Genomic DNA, 12190 nt, shown 5'->3' with positions numbered 1-12190 from the left:
AAGCAAGTAAGAGCAAAATTCGAAAGAAGGGATAGGGGTGGATAACATCCGAAATTAATGTATCTTGTGCTAGGAAAAAAGAGTTCTGTGTAATTCAGAGAGCAAGCCGTAGTGAAGGTTTGAAACTTCATTAGCATCATAGCTGTCGAATCCTCTTCTCATCATTAAAAGGGTACAACTCATACTTAATGCTTAACAATTAAGACTCCAAGTATGAGGCAAAAACTAGTGGGAACTTTTTAAACAAGAACCAAAAAAAACAGTAATCCAACGAAATTGATGAGTCAGGCAACAGTTTTGGCCGAAATGGTGACACACATTAGTATCAAAACTACAGTCGCTAAGAAGGTTACAGAATTCACCAACTCACTAAAAGGTAGCAAGTCCGCTTGTTATGTTCCCCTGACTGGATTGATGCGACCCACCACCAATTCCTCTTCTGTACCAACTTCTTCATCTCATAGTAGCTCTTGCTGAATGTATTCCAATCTTTGCCTTCCTCTATAGTTTTTGCCCTCTGCAGCTCCCTCTAGTACCTGGAAGTTATTGCCTGATACCTTAACAGATGTCCTATCATCCCGTCTCTTCTCCTTGTCAGTGTTTTGCACATACCCCTTTCCTCTCCGATTATTCGCAGAACCATCTCATCCCTTACTTTATCAGTCTACCTAATTTTCAATGTTCGTCTGAAGCACCACAGCTCAACTGCTTCAATTCTCTTATGCTCCGGTTTCTCCACACTCTTTGTTTCACAACCATACAATGCTGTACGCACATTCTCAGAAATTTCTTCCTCAATTTAAGGGCTATATTTGATACCAGCAGACTTCTATTGCCCAGGAGTGTCCTTTTCTCCATTGCTAGTCTGCTTCTGATGTCCTCCTTGCTCCCTCCGTCAAAGATTATTTTGCTGCCTAGGTAGCAGAATTCCGTAACTTCTGCCACGAATTCCTCTCCTGTGCCAACCTCTTCATCTCAGGGTAGCACTTGCAAACATGCGGTCTCAGTTATTTGCTGGATGCATTCAAATATCTGTCTTCCTCTAGAGTTTTGTCCTCTACAGCTGCCTCTGGCACCATGGAAGTTATTCCCTGATGTCTTAACAGATGTCCTATCATCCTGTCCCTTCTCCTCTTCTTCAATGTTTTTCACATATTCCTTTCCGATTCCCCCCGGAAACTCCTCATCCCTTACCTTACCAGTCCAACTAATTTTCAACATTCGTCTGTAGCACCACATCTGAAATGCTTCGTTGGCTATCAGCAGGCTTACAAACCCTAGCAGCATCTTGTCGGATTCCAACATACTCTGCAACACAATTTTCGGGAAATCTTTAACGCAGCAATATATGCAAAAATATCTGCTACATAACAAGCAAAAGCATTCTGGACAGCACTTCTCACTTCATATGAGTGATCATTTTCAGCTACACGTAGAGGATATTGCTGACGTAAGCCACTATTAGCAATATTAGTGAAGTTCACTGATGTACCGATAAGAATTTTCTAGTCCTATGGAATACAATTCGGAAATTGATGAACAAGAAGCCACCGTTTGTATGCTGCTGTAAATTGCTTTGCTGTAACATTATTAATTATCCCATCTGTACTCCTAATGCAACTCAAGAACAATTCCAAATGGTTCTGAGTAAATTTGTAAGTCAATAGAAACTTCAGTTTGACCATTTCTATCAAATAATCGTACAAATCAATTACATTTATTATTGTTACAATAAATCATGGAAAGCGAGGTATCCTGTTGGAGTCTTTCATCGTACTCGAGAGCTGTACCCAGACTATCACTGAGAGGTTGTGCAGCAATCCACATTTTTCTACGTTGTCTCACTTAACGCGTCTGGCCCTAAGTTTACTTGCTGCAAAAAAAGACCTTCATTCTTTTGCACCTCTTGTAAGCGCACTGAAACAGTTCAATATGATTTCACTATGCTCAGAATCCAAAATAACTTGCCAAGATGGTAAATTATTTCTAACTAACTCTAGCGTGAGACATACACGTAATACAATATATTTTTTATTCCCAGTTTCTGAAATATTTTTCTATTTACATCCAGATTAGTATCTAACATTGTAGCCTTCTCTAAATCACATGAAGTACCATCAAATGTCAGAAAGATAACTTTTAAACGCATTTTAGCAATGAAATCCAGTGCCATGTTAATGAAGATGGCCGTCTCTGAAGCTCTCGAACTATTAATTAGAAAACAAGCAGACTGAATTTCTTAAAGTAGATTAATACAAGTTTCAATGAAGACTCATATTTATTTTACTACTGAAAAGTGATCATTGACTATACCTGTTCCATAGTCAACATACCGAGTTAAATTCTGTCCATCCCATTCACTATTTTTCCTAATTGCAGTTTCGTGCATTACCACTGCACAGTACTCTTTCTCACGCTTATTTGATGCTTCGTCAACTTTTGCTTTCAGAGCAGCTAGAACTCCAGAGGTAAGACCTGCTGATCCATCAACAGCATCGCAACAATTCCTCATTGACTCCTCACGGGATAAGGCAAAGTCAGAAGTCTCTGTTACCTACCTGCCTATGAGCTTTAGTTGAGTAGAACTGAAGTGCGAACAAAGTAAAATGAACTGTATACTGCCGCTTCTTTAGATCTGATAATGCTCTATTCATCAATTCCTTTGAAAGTTCTGGAAGTGATATCTGGAACATAAACATGAATTTTTGAAATTACTGGGTGCAATAATGTGTAAAATAAAGAGAAGTCAACCATTTATCTATAGCCGACTGATGAGTGGCGCATAGAAATACACAGCGAAAAACTGTATTTACACCTCCTTTAAAGCTCTTTCTCTTACACACACACACAACCGCGGCTGAGTGTGCGTATGTGTGTATGTGTGTGTGTGGGTGGGTGGGTGGGTGGGTGGGTGGGTGGGTGTGTGCGTGTGTGTGCACTTCGATACAGAAAGAGCAAGAGTCCAAAAGTTTGTGTAAATACTGATATCTATTATGTGTTTCTGTGCTCGGCACATCAGTCAGCTATAGGTGACTTATCTTCCCTTTACTTTAAGTAAATATGAAATTTTCGTACACTTGTTTATCACAAAATGAAAGAATGCAGTGTAATAATATTCTTTTATTGTTACCTCTAAAGTTTGATACACTTCATATGAAACATTTGTCTTCTCTTGTGGCTGTGCAAGGAAAGATTATAAGGAACATACTTTTTTCTTACACCTTATGCTTGCAGATGTCACATGACCGATCTTGCACTTTTGTGAGTTCAGTTGATTTCTACCAATAATTTCGCAACGCTGCCTGTACATTCAATAAATCCTCTTTTATTTTTACATATATTATAAGCAGAGTAATCAGTGATTTTGAGATTTATTTGCACTGTTATGTGAGAAATATTTTGTAAAATTAATAAAAAAGAGTCTTTGTTTGAAGTTAAGTAAACTGACGTGCAGCAGCGACATGTAACGTGCCAGGCTGCAAGCACATCGCCCTGCGGTGCACGGAAGTGCACCCCATGTCTTTAAAGTGTCAATGTGTCTGGCGTAGTAGGATGTATGGCACACGGGATAATTCTGAGATTTTGTGACGAAGCTTGTATGACTGATTTGTGTGTGTGTGTGTGTGTGTGTGTGTGTGTGTGTGTATGTGTGTACCATCTACTTATCTACTATAATCTGGAATCACTAAGACATGGAAGTGCTGTCATATTGTCTAAAATCGATTTCTGATATTGGATTTTATGTAATTTGGAGACACTGCACATCAAGCTGCAATTCGGTCTGTAGATGATCACAGTTGGCCTAAATTAATTACCTATTTAATAAATTTTGGTGATCCATGACTGGATTTATAACAAAGCAATAAGAGGCTTCTTTGCTTTGGTGGGAGAGTTCGTGTTCAGTGCTGAGAAATCCTCGAGTAACCTGTAACAACGGAAACGGTTATAAAGATAAAAGCAAAATTTAGTGATCTATTAATACTTTGGAAATTTTGCTTACATTATCATACTATGAGGTCTCTTCTTGATTTCTGATGTCGAGGGGACGTATCACTTTCACTAACTCTTCCCAGGTTTCATCTAGATTTTTTTAAACTTTCGTCGACACTTTCTCGTAACTTTTATGAAAGTCCTGAAGACAAGTCAGGTTAAATTCAGTATGTTTGTATGGTACAAAATTCGATAGTAGTATCATAAGTAATATCCACAAATACTGGTACCGGATTTTTTTCTTTTTGGCGATTTTACTAACGTCACTTTTCGTAATAGGAGCTCTGTGAAATCAAAAATTGTTGACACAGCGTCAGACTTCAAACGCACGTTTCGAAACCTGGCCCCATAAAAAATAATCTGTGAAGCGTTTAGAGCACACTATTGAATATTTTATACGGATGAAATTCTTCTTTTTTATTTTTTGATGCCATATTTCCACTATTTCGGAAAACTAGAATACAAAAATCACATAATTTAGAGAACTGTCAATGCAGAAGTGCTGCCGGCCGCTGTGGCCGAGCGGTTCTAGGCGCTTCAGTCCGGAACCGTGCTGCTGCTACGGTCGCAGGTTCGAATCCTGCTTCGGGCATGGATATGTGTGTTGCCCTTAGGTTAGTTAGGTTTAAATAGTTCTAAGGTACTGGGAGATGATGAAGCTTGCACAGGATAGAGTAGCATGGAGAGCTGCATCAAACCAATCTCTGGACTGAAGGCCGCAACAGCAACAAGTCTAGGGGACTGATGACCTCAGATGTTAAGTCGCATAGTGCTTAGCGCCATTTGAACCATTTTTTGCAGAAGTGCTTAGATACACGAAATGGTTTGGGAACCTACATAAATTGGAGGAAAGTTAGCAGACTGTCAGTTATAAATATTATCTACATATGAATATGGCAGGAATACGTATACGTTGACTGACGGTTTACTCAAACGTACTTGCGAATTTTTTCGACCACTTGTCTCGCAAACACGTGGCTAAAAAAAAGAGGCAGAAATTAGCTTTTAGTACAAGACTTTTATATTTTTCAGACGTAAAGAGAAGTAAGTCCTTATGACATTTACAATTACACATTTGTTATACATACCTATAAAAAATCACTGGTCCTCCTTTCATGTTCTGCTCTTCGCGCCCGTAACAAGGACAAAACTGCACCGTAGCTACTATTAACGCTCAAACGTGCAGAAAGGTATACGAAACAATGGGAATTCGTTTAATATTGAAGTTTCGCTATAACCGCAAAACATAGACATTCAACGTAGTCACAAAATCATATGACTATCCCGGTTTGGTATTGAGAATATGTGTAGTAGGCCATGTTAATTCCATGGATATGTATACTCCATTGTCCCATGAAATGTGAAAAAGTGGATACAGTCCATTCACAGTGATGGCTAGAAATAGGCTTCATTGTGTGAATACGAATAGTACTTCTTCATGCCCATGAAATGTGAGTAATGCTGTTGGTTCTTAAAGCCTGTACAATGTAAACAGGTTTTTTGCACAAGGACGTAGCTTTTACTAACATTATCTAGCCGGTAGCGGAATTTTCTGCTCGATATATGTCGCTTCCACACAAATAAACGGACGAATAAGTTTCTAAGGGCTAAATTCAAATATACTTAATTAATGCACGTCATCATGTTTGTTTCAGTAAAACGAAATGTAGTTGGTAAAATGAGGCGGTTTCTTTTTTTTTTTTTTTTTTTTTATTGCATCTCTAAGAGAAGTATTATATTCAACTTTCTTCAATTTAATTAGTTACACGTTATTTGCAAAAAGATGTTCAAATGTGTGTGAGTTCTTAAGGGACCAAACTGCAGAGGTCATCGGTCCCTAGACTTACACACTACTAAAACTAACGTAAACTAACCTATGGTAAGGGCAACACACAGACCCATGCCCGAGGGAGGACTCGAACCTCCGGCGGGAAAGGCGTTAACTGCAAATGGAACAATATAACGCACAGCAATACATTAGTCAGTTGTAGATGATGAAAAGAATTAGTTTCTTTAGTAGATTATTAAATGGATATGTAGTCGTATAATGCTGATTTCAACTTGAACCTCCTTCAGAATGATTCCACTTGAAAAGAAAGAATACTTCAATCAGAATAGAAACTGACAACGGAACGTGTCTGCAGTTTTCATTCGGTTGCTCACATAGACCTGTTTCTCTCAAATGAATGGATGAATAATCCAGGCGGCAGTCAGAACAGCAACAGAATGAGACGATTGTTTTCATAGGTCGTTCCCATCACTATCAACAATGCTCCCAGGGAAAGAAAACGTATAGTTTGATCTGAACCACCCGCAGTGCCTGGTGAATCTCCATATCACTGAGAGGCGCACGCTTGGTTAAAGGCTGAATGAAATATTTCTTTCCCGAGAGTGGCTCGATCCTCCGACTTTAGTATTTCCAAGCAGGCGGTTTAACACTACACCGTGAGGCCCAACAAACGTGACAAATAGTAATTTATTGAATTTTATAATGCGGAAAGGTATTTATCGAAAGTAAAATTTTGAGTCTCACTGTACACAAAAGTGAGAAGCTGCTTACTCAAAACCGGTGAGAGAATGCAAATAACAAGCGTAGGCTTGCTCTGACCAACGCGTTTCGTTCTGTCGAAGCCACATTTACAACCTAAATTGGAAACCTCGCGGGTGCACTGTAGTGTGAGTGTGTGTGTGTTTGTGTGTGGAGAGGTGGGGAAGAGAGGCCATTAAAGCCTCCACTGAGTTCACCAGCGCCGACTTAATAATACGAGGTGCAGCCATAATGTTTGTCACTTAGAAGAAAAGTGTTGCATATTTAGTTCTGTGTTTGTTTGCAGGTACATGCGTGCAGTCGTGGTACTCGTTTAAATACTCGCATCTTACCGTATCATTCCACTAGTGTAATCAAGACAAAATGGCGCAACCCATTGATGAAGTGGGGATTAGCTGCTACATTTTGCGCTCAGTCCGGAACCGGGCAACTTGTTACTCATGGTTCCTTCGGAACTACCTTCTTCGTACTTATGTTTTTCTTTCCAGCCGGCCGATGTGGCCGAGCGGTTCTAGGCCCTTCAGTCTGGAACCGCGCGACCGCTACGGTCGCAGGTTCGAATCCGGCCTCGGGCATGGATGTGTGTGATGTCCTTAGGTTAGTTAGGTTTAAGTAGTTCTAAGTTCTAGGGAACTGATGACCATAGATGTTAAGTCCCATAGTGCCCAGAGCCATTTGAACCATTTTGCTCCATTTCATTTTGCCCCTGTAGCGGGGTGCTACGTTATTAAGTTCAATGTACACCATCAATGCAAAGGCGTACCTACAGACAACTGTGAAATTAAATATGTAACTTCATTTTTTGGAATGACAGCTAAAACTTTATGATTATACCTTGTGTTATCATTTACTGTACATTTAACTGCAATATTTACTTCTATACTGGCTTTGCCTCTACGCTAATAATTGACAGCCGCTTCAGTGACGCCTGTAGTCGCATCATTTCATCACCACGCTGTTGGTGCTAGGTCAGAGCCCAACACAGAATTTCACCAAGAGGACATGCGCTGGGAAGCCGCCATGTTTTACGTGACGCCCTCGCAGTTTAATTAGGCCGCAATTTCATTACCGTGGCGTCCGGCGTTCAATAAATACCCTGCCTCTGACACAGTATTTTCCGCACGTCTGCCAATAAAATTCACGGCGTCTACTGTGACAGGTGTGTCACACTCCGCACCGCCGTGACTGTAACCGGTAGTAATTAAAAATCAGTGGGGGTTGTGTCATTGTTCATAATGATGAATACCCGGAAACGTGACATTCGAATTAAATCGCCAAAAATTCTGTTACTCAGGAAAGAAACCGCAATTGCTTGCTTACGACTACAGTGCAGTGCCTTCAGTGCGTTTTGTTGTTAATATTTTATTATTTTTGACTACGTATGGCTTCAAATATAAGCGATACAGTCAATCGATTTCGATGAATGCCCACTAAGTCGCCATCCAAGTGTAGCTGCAGCATGAGTGAAGGAATATCAGCTGTTACTGCCCGAGGAATGTGGTCTGTGTATGTGTTAGCACTTTTATATCGAAATTCAATTTCATTCTTCTGGTTTGTTGTTAGATCAATACAAGGTACTTTCCTACAGGAAATGTAGCGAGCTTTACGGGAACTTGAGAGTTTGTGTGTTTCTTCAGACTTTGTTTTACTTTCTGTTCTTTTTTTAATGTAAGGAAAAGAGCGAGACGATCCAACAGTTACAGCTATTGATTTTGTAATCCCCCCCTCCTCCTCTGTGCTGTCTCTGCAGTTAAATGAAAAATTCAAATATCTCTAGTACAACAGATGGTGCAGTACAGCGACTGGACGATGTAAATGCGTCGGAGCACACATTTCATCGAATGTGCTTTGAAGCAGGTTTCTCTCTGACTAAACAACGTCACCAGTTTCGGCTATGCTAGACGAGGTAATATCTGTGTTGGCCAATATATGCAGAAGTCATCTGAAGGTACCCGTAAAATACTTAGAAACAAATCTTACAGTCTTTACCTCACTATTTTGGAGTAGTTTCACTCTTTCTCTTTAAGGGTGATTACTTGAATATTTATATAGTAAACTATTTTCTAAAAACAGGTATTAATGGTTCGCTGTAGCTGTATTTTTTCAGGTCGATTATTAACCCACAAAACCGGTTTATCATCTTTTAAGTTGCATCTTTTTGTGCAAACATAATTACTGTGTCATACGTTACAGAATGGCGCAGAGTAACAATTGGCTTATGGAGTTAAGTTCTGTGCCCTCCAAATTAATAATAAACCATCGTCAATTGATAAAAAAACATCCTCAATGATGAATGTCATGACTGTGTCAAGTCTCGAACTGTACACCTTCCGATTCTTGTCCGCCTATGTCAAGCAACAGAACGCCCCTCATAGATGTTATTCAGACCACGTACTATCTGTTTCCTCTTTTTTTTTAAAAAAAAAAAAAAAAGAAAAGCTGGTCACTGTATGAGTTGTCAAGCAATTAAGTAAAACTATTTTAGCTGTTATTGTCCCAGTTTTAAAATTATCTTTCTCTTTAATTATTATTCTTCCTGCTGCACTATGCTAGCAAGCGCAAGAATAAAGATTATTCCTCATACGATTCGAAAGAACTGGTTCTGCTGCCTTCCCTGTCAGTACGTAAATTATTCCTTCACAGACAAGGTCTTGTTTGTGAATGTGTGTGTGTGTGTGTGTGTGTGTGTGTGTGTGTGTGTGTGTGTGTGTGTGTGTGTGTGAGGGAAAGAGAGAGAGAGAATATGATGCTAATGGAATGATTACATAGGCCAATTGAAACGTTTTCAGAATTATACTGCCTCAAAATTCCACTCCACCACTGTCGTATGAGAGCTCAATAACTTTACTACGCAACTATAAACGCGCGTCAGTATGTCCAAGGACCATGGCTACATTAGGAACACCCAGCGGGATGCCACAGTGGGCACGAGGCCCTAGCATTCGAGACGACTGTCGTTCAAATCCTCGTCAGGCCATCTAGGTTTAGTTACTTCGTGGTTTCACTAAATCTCTGAAGGTAAATATCGGTATAGTACCTTTGAAAAAAAGACATAGTCTGTTTCTCTTCCTTCCTGAAATCAAAGCTTATTGTCCCTTTCTTATAATCCCATCAACGACGGAATAGCAAACTATAGTTTTCCTTCTTCCATTTTACACCGGAAACCAGGTATTCTAACGGCTACCCTTATTTTCTCACTTGATACAGTACAACTGCTTACAGAGCACATAGATCTGTTAACAAGCACACTGCCGCACACAATAATGAAGCACGCAAGTTGAAGAAACGAAATAAAACTTCACGTGTTGAGAACGAACGTGATGTTATTTCAGTGATTACAAAATCGAGTCCGATTTACACAGAACTTGACAGTATGAGGCCCCTAGTCAGCATGGCTTTGCACCGCCTCTGGCTTGGATGCAAGCGCTGCTTCGGTTGGGAAGCGTGCCATCGCGTCGTTGTATCCTCTCTTGAGGCAAGTTGTTCAACAGCTGTTTTAAATTGTCATTCGTGTCCTTGACACTGGCACAGAGCCTGGGTTGACATCCGAGGAGGTCCTGTCTAATTTCTATCCGGGACACATCTGAGTCTGCCCACCACACAGACGCATCATAGAGGCATGTGCCATGCATGAACGTGCATTGTCCTGTTGAAAAATTAAACACGTTACTGTCGTATGAGATGTTACACATGAGGATGCAGGATGTTCGTTACCGTTGTGCCTTCATTCAGTCACTACCAGACGTGACTTGATGTCCTACCCATGGTTCCCCGTAACACGACGACAGGAATAACACCGTTGTGTCTCTCTAAAACATTTGAAGGATGGGACCTCTCCCCTGGTCGCTTCCACGCTTTCCGACATTGGTCATCTGGGGCCATGCGGAGCCGCTATTTAAGACTGAACATAATGCGGTGCCATTCAGCCGTAGCCTATGTTTCCCGGTTAGTGCCCACTCCAAAGCACTGGAGTTTGTAAGAGTTTAAGAAAAGCTAGCGGTAGGTTAACTTCGGGGTATTTCCGTAAATACCGCTCGTGCACCACAGTTCCAAGAGCGATTTCGTCTGCGTCCCCAACCCACAGTTTTCACTTGCCATGTAAATGAGCACACTGCTTAAATGCCCAGTACTATCGGATGTGAAAATCTGCCATAATTGGCAACTTTCCGTTCCTGGTATGTTCTAAATCTACATCTACATCCATACTCCGCAAGCCACCTAACCGTGTGTGGCGGAGGGTACTTTGAGTACCTCTATCGGTTCTCCCTTCTACTCCAGTCTCGTACTGTTCGTGGAAAGAAAGACTGTCGGTATGCCTCAGTGTCGGCTCTAATATCTCTGATTTTATCCTCATGGTCTCTTCCCGAGATATACGTAGGAGGGAGCAATATACTGCTTGACTCCTCGGTGAAGGTGTGTTCTCGAAACTTCAACAAAAGCCCGTACCGAGCTACTGAGCGTCTCTCCTGCAAAGTCTTCCACTGGAGATTATCTATCATCTTCGTAACGCTTTCGCGATTACTAAATGATCCTGTAACGAAGCGCGCTGCTCTCCGTTGGATCTTCTCTATCTCTTCTATCAACCCTATCTGGTTTTATATGGATTCACCAATCTTTACATTTACAATCAAAGTCATTAAAAATGTATTTTTCGATTTCATATGCGGTGGTGAGTATAATGATAACACAGACTCTTATTTAAATGTTATTTAGTATATGCACACGGCGCTAAGCTTTACCACATAACATCCTCCACAGTCACAGCAAATTCGCCACTTAGGAAGTACGTGAATTTCGACATAAAAAAGTTATTCACAACATCTCGTGCACTACCGGCACAAGTTGTTCGGGTTCACCAAAACGTCAACATCTCGTTTGACATAGCGGGGCAGTTGTTTTGTGAAATTGGAGAACGTAAAGGATGTTACAGTATGCTAAACCATGACTTATGCTTACAGTTGTTGCAGTGCGATTCACTGTCAGTCCTTCGTTTTCCCTGTAATGGATTCAATGGGCGGCAGTGCGAGGACATGGTAGGGCCTAGACTGTAAGTATTCGCAAACATACGCTACGTTGCTAACCAGTGATTGTTGACAAAATAATCCTATTCGTTGTTATCAACTTATTTCGGCAGTTTCTTCGTATATAACAAAATTCTTCCGCTTTTCCTACAGTGCCTGCTTAGTTTTTGACCTGGAGTTGATATTTTGTGGATATTTTTTTCTTTTCCTCAAACAACTACTTTACAAAGCAGCACGTCTGCTCATATTAAGAACGGTAACACAGAAATTTTTTCTGCAAATAGAAGTAGTGTTTGCTGGCTAGGCAATTTTATTCGCATCGCGATCGTTTCCTACACTTTTTCCATTGTCCATTCGACACACAAGTTAAGAACAATTGTTGATCATTGCAAATATTTAACAAAGCTTGTTTATGTACATACCATATTCTTTCCTTTTTGCATCGAATACTTCATCCATGACATGGCTAGTTAGCTGTCTATAAAATATGACATTTGAGTGGAGATGCGCGATCACAATAGTGTTTCTGTTAATAGCTCAAACTGGATCGCAATTTCTTTATAACACAAAGCTATTTTAAGATATTCAGCCACATTCACAGTCAGTGATATAAAGCCACAACCAACTGCGA

This window comes from Schistocerca gregaria, chromosome 1 (genome assembly GCF_023897955.1).
Source record: "Schistocerca gregaria isolate iqSchGreg1 chromosome 1, iqSchGreg1.2, whole genome shotgun sequence".
In the NCBI taxonomy this organism is placed as follows: Eukaryota; Metazoa; Arthropoda; class Insecta; order Orthoptera; family Acrididae; genus Schistocerca; species Schistocerca gregaria.
This window is presented reverse-complemented; position numbering follows the sequence as displayed.